This window comes from Chiloscyllium punctatum, chromosome 17 (assembly GCF_047496795.1).
Source record: "Chiloscyllium punctatum isolate Juve2018m chromosome 17, sChiPun1.3, whole genome shotgun sequence".
NCBI lineage: Eukaryota > Metazoa > Chordata > Chondrichthyes > Orectolobiformes > Hemiscylliidae > Chiloscyllium > Chiloscyllium punctatum.
This window is the reverse complement of record NC_092755.1, coordinates 84,691,373-84,703,490: the sequence shown is the minus strand read 5'-3', so window position 1 is coordinate 84,703,490 and position 12,118 is coordinate 84,691,373. Positions and strand designations below refer to the sequence as shown.

The window sequence follows — 12,118 nt, the reverse complement described above, 5'->3', positions numbered from 1 at the left end:
AGTTGGTTCTGCTATAACAAGTGTTTCTTCAACACGAATGGAGGAATTTAAACAGTAATTTGTAGAACACAAATTTTCCTCATCTGTATTGGCTCTAACATGATTCCGGCCTCATTAGTTGCGGCTGTTGCATCTCATGTTAGAAGAAAATAATGTATGAGAACCAACCTATCATGTGATGTCAGAGCGGACTGTACTCTGCTATGCCATTCTTGACTGAACATGCAGAAAAAAAAAATCACTGCACATGGTGAAAATACAAATACAAAATGCTTAGCATTTAGCACATAGTCAGCATCTATAAAGAGGAAGAGGTGTCTGTTTGACAGAACTAAAAAACTGCAAGATGAACATCTTAACAGAACTGTAAAGTAAATGAGGAAGTGTATGAAAATGTTGATCCTGTATAACTAAAGTAAGTCCATGGGTTGAATGACCTAACTTCTACTATAAATAGAAAGAAGGAATTGTTCAATGAACTTAATTTGTAAAATATTTTGCCCACTACGTTGAACGTGAAAATTGCTGAACAGACAAACAGAATGGTCTACCTAAGGAAAAAGACAGTAGAGAAAAATGAAAATAGAGGATAAAGGTCCAAAAGTGAGTTTTAAAAAATGATCGAACAGTCAATCTTGCAATTTCAAAACCAATTTCACTCAGCTCACTCCATGTCAATAGCTCTCTTAAGAAATATCACTTCATCTCTCTGGAACACAAAGATGCTCCACCTCCTCCATTCTTTTTGTTAAGCAGCATTAAATTGCAATATGCTCTTTATGACATTAATTGCTTCAACACAGAGTGGGGGTATAATGAAGGAAAGCGTTTCACAAGTTAGGGAAAATTATTAAAATCAAAATAAGCAAATGAATCCACCACAAATCCTCCTGGACAAATGTAATGAACTACTTGTAGCAAAAGCACAGTAGGTCAGGCACAACCTGTTGGGCGGCACGGTGGCACAGTGGTTAGCACTACTGCCTCACAGCGCCAGAGACCTGGGTTCAATTCCCACCTCAGGCGACTCACTGTGTGGAGTTTGCACATTCTCCCAGTGTCTGCGTGGGTTTCCTCCGGGTGCTCCGGTTTCCTCCCACAGTCCAAAGATGTACAGGTCAGGTGAATTGGCCATGCTAAATTGCCCGTAGTGTTAGGTAAGGGGTAGATGTAGGGGTATGGTTGGGTTGCGCTTCGGCGGGTCAGTGTGGACTTGTTGGGCCGAAGGGCCTGTTTCCACACTAAGTAATCTAATCTAATCTAAGGAGGAGAATTAAAGTTTCGGGCATAAGCCCTTCATCAGGCTTGTGCCTGAAACGTCGATTCTCCTGTTTTTTGAATGCTGTCTGACCGGCTGTGCTTTTCCAGCACTACACTCTTGACTCTAATCTCCAGCAGCTGCAGTCCTCACTTTCTCCTACTTGTAGCAAAACAAATATAAACAAAACTGCCAACTAGAAAGTCTACACAGAAGGAGAAATACATGTGTAAAGCCCACTGTTATCTGCTTTTTGAGAGTGGGAGCAGCAGCGGAGCTAAGGCGAACCAGGAAGGCTACAGCTAAAGTAAGGGAGATTTTTTAAATTACTTAGCGGTAGTGGCCAGCGGTGTTTTTCCTCCACAGGAAGAGCGGGAGCAGCAGCGGAAGTGACGCGGACCAGAAGGGCTGCCGGGAAGGAAAGTAAGTGACCATATATATTAGCAAGGCAGAACAGGGAGTGGGGGCAGCTTAACATGTGGCTGCGCAGCTGGTGTAGGAGGGAGGGCTTCAGATATGTAGATAACTGGGATGCCTTATGGGGAAAGTGGGACCTGTACATGAAGGACAGGTTGCACCTGAACTGGAAGGGGACCAATGTCCTGGGTGGAAGGTTTGCTCGAATGGTTCAGGAGAATTTAAACTAGTATGGCGGGGGGTTGGAACCTGAGCTATATACCGGTGGTGAGAGTTGATAGAGATGAGGCAATAGCAAGAGGTAGCGCAGCCAGTGGGAAGGAATTTCCTGGGAAAGAACCAAGGGATCAGTTAAAGTGTGTTTGCTTTAATGCAAGGAGTATCAGGAATAAAAGTGATGAGCTTAGAGCATGGATCAGTACCTGGTGCTATGATGTTGTGGCCATAACAGACGTGGGTTTCTCAGGAGCAGGAATGGTTGCTGGATGTTCTAGGGTTTAGAGCATTTAAAAAGAATAGGGAGGGGAAAAAAAAAAAGAGGAGGGGGTGTAGCACTGCTAAGCAGAGAGAGTATCACAGCTACAGAAGTTACCATTGTTGAGGAGGGTCTGCCTGAGTCAGTATAGGTGGAAATTAGGAACAGTAAGGGAGCAGTCACCTCGTTAGGGGTTTACTACAGACCCCCCAATAGCTGCAGGGAGATGGAAGAAAGCATAGGTCGGCAGATTTTGGAAAAGTGTGGACGTAGTAGGGTTGTTGTAATGGGTGACTAACTTTCCCAATATTGATTGGAACCTCCTTCGAGCAGAAGATTTGAATGGAGCTGTTTTTGTAAGGTGTGTTCAGGAGGGATTCCTAACTCAGTACGTTGACAGGCCGATGAGGGGAGAAGCCATTTTGGATTTGATGCTCAGCAATGTGTCAGATGTCAGGGGCAGGTGTCAGATCTTGCAGTGGGAGAGCATTTTGGTGATAGTGACCACAACTGCCTCACATTCTACATAGCTATGGAGGACAGAAGCAGGCACAATGAGAGGGTATTTAATTGGGGAAAAGGAAACTATGATGCTATCAGACCTGAGTTGGGAAGCATGGATCGGGAGCAACTGTTCCATGGAATGGGCACTATCGACATGGGGAGACCGTTTAAGGAACAGTTGTTGAGAGTGATGCATAAATGTGTTCCTCTGAGACAGGAATCTAGGATGATGAGAGTGGAGGAGCTTTTCGTCAAAAGAATGAATGCAGCTTACATAAGATGGAGGAAGCAAGGGTCTTGCTCAGCTCTAGAGGATTACAGGCAGGTGAGGAAGGAGCTCAGAAATGGTCTGAGGAGAGCCAGGAGGGGACACGAAAAAGGCTTGGCAGGAAGGATTAGGGAGAATCAAGGCATTTTACACGTATGTGAGGAATAAGAGAATGATCAAAGAAAAGTAGGGCCGATCAGGGATAGCATTGGGAATTTCTATTGTTTCTAATTTTTAGTAATGACTTGGATGAGGGGATTGAAAGATGGGTCAGCAAGTTTGCAGACAACACAAAGGTTGGAGGTGTCGTTGACAGTATAGAGGACTGTTGTAGGCTGCAGCGTGACACTGACAGGACGCAGAGATGGGCTGAGAGGTGGCAGATAGAGTTCAACCTGGATAAATGTGAAGTGATTCATTTTGGAAAGTCAAATTTGAAAGTTGAGTACAGGATTAAAGACAGGATTCTTGGCAGTGTGGAGGAACAGCGGGATCTCTTAAAATCTCCACCCAAGTAGACAGGGTTGTTAAGAAAGCAGATGATGTTTTGGCTTTCATTAACAGGGAGATTGAGTTTAAGAGCCGTGAGATCTTGTTGTAGCTCTACAAAACTTTGGTTAGACCGCACTTGGAATACTGTGTCAGTTCTGGTCGCCCGATTATAGGAAAGATGTGGATGCTTTGGAGAGGGTTCAGAGGAGATTTACCAGGATGCTGCCTGGACTGGAGGGCTTATCTTATGAAGAGGGGTTGACTGAGCTCGGACTTTTTTCATTGGAAAAAAGGCGAAGAGGGGACCTAATTGAGGTCTACAAGATAATGAGAGGCATAGATAGAGTCGATAGCCAGAGACTATTTCCCAGGGCAGAAATGACTAACACGAGGGGTCATAGTTTTAAACTGGTTAAAAGAAAGTATAGAGGGGATGTCAGAGGCGGGTTCTTCACACAGTTGAGAGAGCATGAAATGTGTTGCCAGCAGTTGTGGAAACGAGGTCATTAGGGATATTTAAGAGACTTCTGGACATGCATATGGTCACAGAAATTTTAAGGTTTGTACATTAGGTTTACCTTACATGAGGATCAATGGTCGGCACAACATCGTGGGCTGAAGGGCCTGTTCTGTGCTGTGCTGTACTATTCTATGTTCTATCACTGAGGAGAGATTTTCTTACTTATGTACTCAGTGATATTCAGATGAGAAATAGGTGAAGCTCACAAGCAGTACTGCAACTTAATCATTTTTTTTTTACTGAAAACCACCATCCAGACTAGATTAGAATCCCTGAAGGGGATTTCTTCAATGACCATAAAAGAGTAGTCATGATGCAGATGCATGTGAAAGGGGATGGGCACAAGGTTGAACATCCATACAACAAAAGCTCCTTGCTCAGCTTGCTCTCACCATCTACCATTGTAAACTAACTATGAAGATAAACTGCAAACTATTAGCTTAGGTAATAAATACTCGAGCCTTGGGAGTCTCCTCTCAGCTCAGGCAGATAAGGACCTTGAAACTCAACCAAACTGCTGGTATGTCAACGCAGCCTTCAGCCATAACGTGTATATAGCCCATAGGACAGCACCACAGTGTTACATTCCCGCCTGTTTGCAGAAGGATGGACAGTGTACAGATGACAACTCAAATTCTTGGAGAGTTATCAGCAACAATACCTCCACAAAATCCTGCAAATTCAATGGCAAGGTACTTCCTCCAAATCAGTGTCCACCTTCAAGTTAACATCCCCAGCATCAAGGCAATGGTTTAGATAATCCACTGCAATGGACAGGGCACACAATCCACATGCTGACACAAGATTCCCCAAAAAAAAGCTCTTTTCTAAACTCCATCTTGGAAATCTATTGCTAGGAGGACAAAGGAAACACTTCAAGATGATCTTCAAAGCCTCCCAGAAAAATCTGCAACATACCCACTGATTTGCAGGAATGTCTTACCCCAAGTGGAGAAGAAGTATCCACAAAAACGCCAAACATTGAACAACACAAAGCACATGAGGAAGTAAAAAGAGGAGAAAACCTCAGCATTCCAGCTATCTGCCTTGGAAAGACCATTTTCTTTTAGTTTTCTGTATTTTTCACTGTGGACTAAAATGGGAAAGGGACTTATAAAGCCAGTGTGTGGAAGAAATTGTTGCATTTTTAAACAGCAAGTTACTGAAATCAATTCTAAGTCATGTATTTTCCTTTATTCAAGCAATGGGGGAAGATTCTTTGTAAAGAGGCCAGCACCCAAGGTGTGTGTGTGTGTGTGTGTATAAAGTGAGTTAGGGACAAGTGGCTGATTTGTAGAGTAGTGACCAACTGTGATTGGCAACAACTATCATCCTGACAATTATCGAGCCATAGTCGTACAACACAAGCAGACCTTTCAGTCCAACTCACCCATACCGACCAGACATCCTAAACTGATCCAGCCCCACCTGCCAGCATTTAGACTATATCCCTCAAAATTCTTCCTATTGATATACCCATTCAGATGCCTTTTAAGTCTGCCCGAAACACTCCAGGGAAAAATGCCCTCACCTGTTCCGGCTCTCCCAGCCTCCAACACTGGCAACATCCTTGTAAATCTTTTCTGAACCCTTTCAAGTTTCACAACATCCTTCCAATAGAAGGGAGACCAGACTTGTACGCTATATCCCAAAAGTAACCTAATCGATGTCCTGTACAGCTGCAACATGACCTCCCAACTTCTATACTCAAGGCACTGACAAACGAAGGCAAGCATGTGAAACATCTTCACCATCATCTACCTGCAACTCCACTTTCAAGGAGCTATGAACCTACACTCCAAGGTGTCATTGTTCAGCAATACTTCCCGGTACCTTATCATTAAGTATACAAGTCCTTCCTGATTTATTGTACCAAAATTCAACACCTCACATTCATGCAAATTAAACTACACCTGCCACTCCTCGGCCATTGGCCCCTCTGATCAAGGTCCGATTGTACTCCAAGGTAACCTTCTTCACTGTCCACTACATCTTCTATTTTGATGTCATCTGCAAACTTACAAACCTATGTCAGATGCTTTGCTGAAGACCATATAGACAGACAATGTCCAGTACACTACCTTCATCCTTTGTCACTTTCAAAACTTCAATTTCCTATGCACAGAGCTATGTTGACACTCCTAATCAGTCCCTGTGTTTCCAGGTAGCTGAATGGTTTTTGGGTGTGAGCGATACTGGCAAAAGTCTTCAGAGTGCTGCAAGGAGCAGATACCTAAAGCTTGAGGAAAACCAGTATATTTTCCCTCATCAGTTCCTGAATGCTGTGGAACCTTTAACCAGTAGCTCAGACTTGGCAGTTCTGTGCCTCCTGTGAAGGAGTGAAAAAGATCTGGAGGAGCGAATGAAGGACAGCAAGCCCAGGGAAGCAAAAGGATTCTCTCAGTGAGGCCTGTAGGCAATGGCCATTCAACTGCTTCGCTATTTTTATTTTTATCCTCCTCCAACGAGAACAGTATTGTCGATTTGTCTGTTTCCATGCGTGTGTAGGCAAGTTTTACCAATTTGAGCTATATGTTGATAGTTGATTTTGTTTGTCTCTAGTCAGAAACTGTAATAATTTGTATGCCTTGTTAAGCAAAGAAACCTAGCCTGTGTACTTTTTTTAAATTAGACTAGGTTTAATAATCATTTATTTTCTAAAAACCTAATTTTAGATCAACGGGACAGCTCTTGTTTAAAGATGTAAAACTATCCAGCACCCCACTGTGAAAGACGGTCTGCAAAACATTATGCTTTGCATCAAGATGTTATAACGATGCTTAGGCAGACCACTGCAACAAAGGAGAAAAATACATGAAATTACGTCTCCTTGCTTTTACAAAAAAGAACATTTCACAGGCTTATGATGAACAAACATTTTTGAAAACCAAATGTTGCTCCAACAACTGCGGTTCAGAACATGATGATAAATTCTTACAAATTAATTGACCCAAGTATGGCAGAATTGCAAGTAATAAGAGATACAATGAAATTCAAATACATTTACATGGACTTCTTGGATTTCTACAAAATATTCAGATGGGCAACAACAGATTGCATTATTGGCATGAACAATAGGAGGTACTGAAAGTTAGTGATACAGATCCAAGCTGCAGATATATGGAACTGGTTAAATAACATCAGTGAATGGTGTGGGTAATTTAACCCTTGGTGTCCAATTTAAAAAAAAACACAGCTTTCTCGCCATATATCTGGAAATAGTGGTGGTGCAAAAACAGCCTGTCAAGGCAACTTCCAAGGAGCAGGAGAGTCGACGTTTCGAACATAAGCTCTTCATCAGCAATGAGTTTATGCTCGAATCTCAACTCTCCTGCTCCTTGGATGCTGCCTGACCAGCTGTGCTTTTCCGGCACGACACTTTTCGACTCTGATCTCTGCATCTGCATTCCTCACTTTCTCCCATATATTTAGAAATACCTACTTTACAAGGATATATGTCTGTCTTTCTCTGTACATATGAAGTTGTGTTTTATTGGTGAGCAAAGTAAGTTAAGACAAATTAATGTTCAAGGAAATGTGGATTCTCATCAATACTAGATACATACTTCTATCCAGAAATGTGGAAGGGAGTCTTTTTAAAAAGAAAAAAGTAATAGCATAACAAAGATGGCAATCTTTCATAAAAGGAAATCATAATCAAGAATCAAAACATGGAGACAGATTTAACAGAAGTCAATATTTGAAGAACCAAGAATGATAGACACAAAATTTTCTGAAGGAGCATGGGGGAAAATAAACATTTGCGAACAATAGCATCATTTCCATCCAATACAAGTATTTAGTTGGTGATGTGCTGGTCAGCAAATTAACATTGCCAGACAGTACTGACATTCTGGAATTGGACTTCAGTAATGGAAATAATGTCACCACCTTGTGGAAAGTCAATAAATAACCTAAATATGGAACTTGAGAGAAATATACTTTGTGGGGCAGGTAGTGTGGAGGTAAGCAGAAGTACCAAAGACAGAAATATTGACCAATGACATCAGCTGCATCAAAAGCCAGAAAGATACCGAAAGAGCTTCGAGTAATCAAGCTGAAGTAGCATGCACCTCCACAATCAGCTTTCTAATGCCTGGATACTGCTCAAAGGTTTTAAGCCAACTGCAAAACAAGCTTTCAGGTCAATGATACCAAAATCATGTTGAATGGACACTGAAATAGTCACTCAATTTGCATAACTAAGAAAGAAAGATGTCTGTACAAGGAACTGATCTCCAAAGCTGCCTTTATACTTCAGTTTGTAAAGCACTAGGGCTGTCAGCTACCAATCTGGAAAATTTAAGTCAACTTACCAGATTCCCTGAGCCCAACCAAAGGGGAAAAAAAACAACTAAGTGACATATTTAACTGCGAGTGAGCAATATAAAAATTAACATGGCAACAACGTACAGAAGTGGATTAAACTAGCTTAGTTTTTAAAAAAAGTGTTTAAATTGCTAGAAAAAGAAAATTTACATTTAATAATAAATCGTCTATTAGCTATGGCTATGTTCAGTGCGCAAATCCTGGTACTGAGGGTGTGCTGCATTTTCAAAGACATTTGGATGAAAATTACACCGGAGGCCTTAGCTGATCTCTCAAAGATCCCCTGGCATTATTTAGAAGGCCAAGGCAAATTACCTTCATGCCTAATACTTACAACTCAATTACCATTAAATTCAAAAAAATTACCCAGTCGTTGCCATATTGCTTTTTAATGCCTATGAATTATGCTCTTATTTAAATCGAGGCAGAAAGGAGGTAGGGGGAATTAAGGACTACAATATGAGGGGGTTGGGGAAAACAAAAGTAAATTTTAATCCGCAGCAAAAGCAGAGCTAACAGTACAGCAAATGTTAGGTTGATTAAAAAAAAAGTTAAGCTTTACTTATTATTTTGACTCATTTGTTCATGAAGATAGTAGTCAGATTTATAAATCAGATCCAAAACAACCGTTTGAGGATAGCATTAAGACAGAAAACATGGAGAGTGTATAATTTTGGAATGTGCTTAAAAAGAACTAATGGGTAGTACTGCACTTAAGGCATTAAGTTTTAGTAGTGGCAAGAGACCACACATAATCTCCAAATGCAAAAGTGCAATGAATTCCTGCTAATACTGGTTACACAATCCCAACTGACAATTAATTCAATTTCAGTTATGAAGTGTTCATGGAGGTGATATGAAAAAAGCAAGTCAATCTCAGGATGAAACTTTCAAGGCTTGATATGCACTCTAATACACAGAATAATTTACTCTCAAGTTTGAGAAGCTCCCCTAATGCTTCAACACTAGTTCAATTTGTTTTCGCAGTGTTGAATTTATCTTTTACAAAATGAAGTGCAACAAAGTCGAAGGTTAAAAACCTATCAGTCTTCACAAGACAACATTGAAAAAGTGGAACAGTCTAGATTAATACCTAACGCAAGACGGAAAGAAACAAGACTGGTTGGAGAATAGCAGCTATGCACCTTCAGCATTCCAGTCACATCATTTGGCTGTATCAAGGGAGCAGAAGTCAGGAATTTTGCACATGTACACAAATATTGCTTAACAGCACGGTTCTTAAATGTAGTCCTAGCAATTGCAGTGTTGTTTTTAAAAAAAACCTCCAGCTCAACTGATGCAAGATTTAAGTTAAACTTGCATTTCCCTGGGATTTTTTTGGATTTTTCTGTTGTTTACACACCAGAGCACCAAGTTTACCAAAAATTCTTAGTAAAGCCAACAGGGAAGTTAAGGGTCACTTCTCAAATTTGTCCATCAAAACCAATGCAATATTCAGAGAACTGTCAAATGTGAAAAGTTTCAGTCGGCCAAAATCAAATTCAACACAAATGACATAACAGTGAGGGAACAGACAAGAAACATCCTGAGGGAAAAAGATAGATTTTGAAGTGGAGTTAACTGATGGCAGCTCCAGAAGCATGAACATTAATCTATCTACAGAAACAAATAACCATGCACAACTCAGCAACTTTTCCTTCTTTTGCCTTCATGGTGGAGGGGGGGGGGGGGTGGAATGTAATACTGGGATGCTGTTAAAAAAATAATAGATCGCCCACTTAATACAGTGATGAGAAAAAATTCCTTTCACAAAAGGATAGTTCATCTTTGGAATTCTGTTTGACAAGCAGTGGGAGACGCTGTATCATTAAACATTCTAAAAATTTGTAACTCAGCCTTGGAATCTGCGAGGGAACTACAGGTTATGAGAATGAGCAAGTGGACTTCGAGGCCACAATTAGACGTTTGATGGGGGAGCAGCCTCAAAAATCGACAGTACGATTTATTCCCATTTCTATTGATGATGGTATGGTTTCATGATATTATCTTAAGGAAGGACTAAATCAACCAGATCACCTTCAGACAAATGATCTTTGGTCATCTGCTCTTACGTTCACCAGATAATGCTTTCACTTTTCCATTAATTTCACCAATTAATGAGATACTACTGCCCTCAGTCACCAGACAGTTGCACAATTGATTAATCCCATCTCTGAACCATAACTTTTATTCAAGGCAGAAATAATGTGACCTGTGAATATGACCAAAGTAACAATTTTACCAGCCCTGCTTGGCCAAACTGTAGCTTTAGACATGTTTGATCATACCATCCTTTTCCAATGTCTCTTCACTGTCATCTTGCTGCCCTTACCTGTTTTATTCGAATTTAAACCATTGAAATCAATAGGCTTGCTTCCTATTCAAATATACTTACCTCTGGTGTCCACCAAGGATCATTATTGAGTTGCTCATTAACATAGTGCCCCATGACAACAACATGCAAAAAACAAAGTCCAAATCCATATGTCCTCATTAACACCCAGATCTATCTCATTAACTCTTTCAAATCCTTCCTTTCTTTGACTGATTAGACTGTTCTTCTCATTTACAATACTGGATAAGCAAAAAACATTCTCAAATCAAGTAGTGGAAGACTTAACACATTGTTTTTATTGCCTACTCCCATGGCACTAATTCCATCTGAGTCTGAACCAGAATGATTACAATGTCAAAGTTTGCCCAAAGACAAGCTTTCAACCTTACGTCTGCAGTCTTAAAAAGGTTACCCATTTCCACCTCTGCAATATTACCTGCATTTACCCCACCTCAGATCCAATGCAACTGAAAGTGACATGTATGCCTTTATCATTGCTCGGCTTCACTATTTAACCCATTTCTAGCCAGCCTCTTCCACCCTCTGTAAACTGTGTGTCAGCTAGGATTCTGCTACTGGTATCCTAATTCGCCCTAGGTCCTGCCTGCACATCATTCTTTTGTTGGGTAGGTACATCTGATCTCAGTTAAGCAGTACCGCTATTTTCACTTCCTTATCCTGGCTCTGAGGTTCTATCTCGAACTTTCTCCAGCTCCCCAACTCTCATCTAACTCATGCCTCAATCATCTCCAACTTTAATCAATCTTCAACATTTGTTGAGAAATCAAGAGAAGGCGAATATTTCTGGTTGATAACCTGGTGTCAAAACTGAGCAAAGATCATAAACCTGAAACGTGAACTCTACTCTGCCCAAAAACTACTAGACTTTCTTAATTTTCATCAATTACTGACTAGATTTCTGGGTTCCAGCATCTGCAATACTCTTAATGTTTTCTCCTAGATTCAATACACGAGTCAGAGATGTACAGCACTGAAACAGATAGTTTGGTCCAACTTGTCCAGGCCGACCAGATATCTAGTCCCACTTGCCAGCAAAAAGTGTATATTAATTATTTGCTTCAACCCAAGAGTCTGAACATTCTTTGATGACCATGTACCCATTTTATCAGCAACAGCACATGACTGAACCCAAACAATTGGTTAATCTTATTGAGGCACTCAGATTTATACACAAGGCATGGGGTATAACAGAAAAACAGCAAGATTTGTAAATCTAACTTTACTTACCAAGGCTATGCTGCTCTCTTGGATGACCGTTCTAATGAAAAGTTTTACGAACAAAAGCAGTTGTCTGAAAAAATGAAAGTAAACTTATTAATTGATTTGAAGATGACAACACAAGTAATTGCATATTTCCAAGGACAAAAACTATGATTAAAAATAATCAAATCCATTTAAAATTGGACAATGGAAGTACAAAAAAAGATTAATTTTGAAAAACTGAGCATATGCAACAGCCAAAGCAAGTTGAAATGCAGTACTACGTGCACCCAAAGATA

At 40.6% G+C, this 12,118-nt stretch overlaps 1 protein-coding gene across 9 annotated transcripts in view; it reads right to left on the bottom strand.

Moving 5' to 3' along the window:
• arvcfb (ARVCF delta catenin family member b) overlaps nt 1–12,118 on the bottom strand; it is a 303,746-nt gene that overhangs the window by 232,586 nt on the left and 59,042 nt on the right. For all 9 annotated transcript variants that reach the window (XM_072587755.1, XM_072587754.1, XM_072587759.1 and 6 more), the window contains exon 2: nt 11,847–11,910. The gene's annotated coding sequence lies outside the window, so the exon portion shown is untranslated. The remainder of the gene's footprint in view (nt 1–11,846; nt 11,911–12,118) is intronic.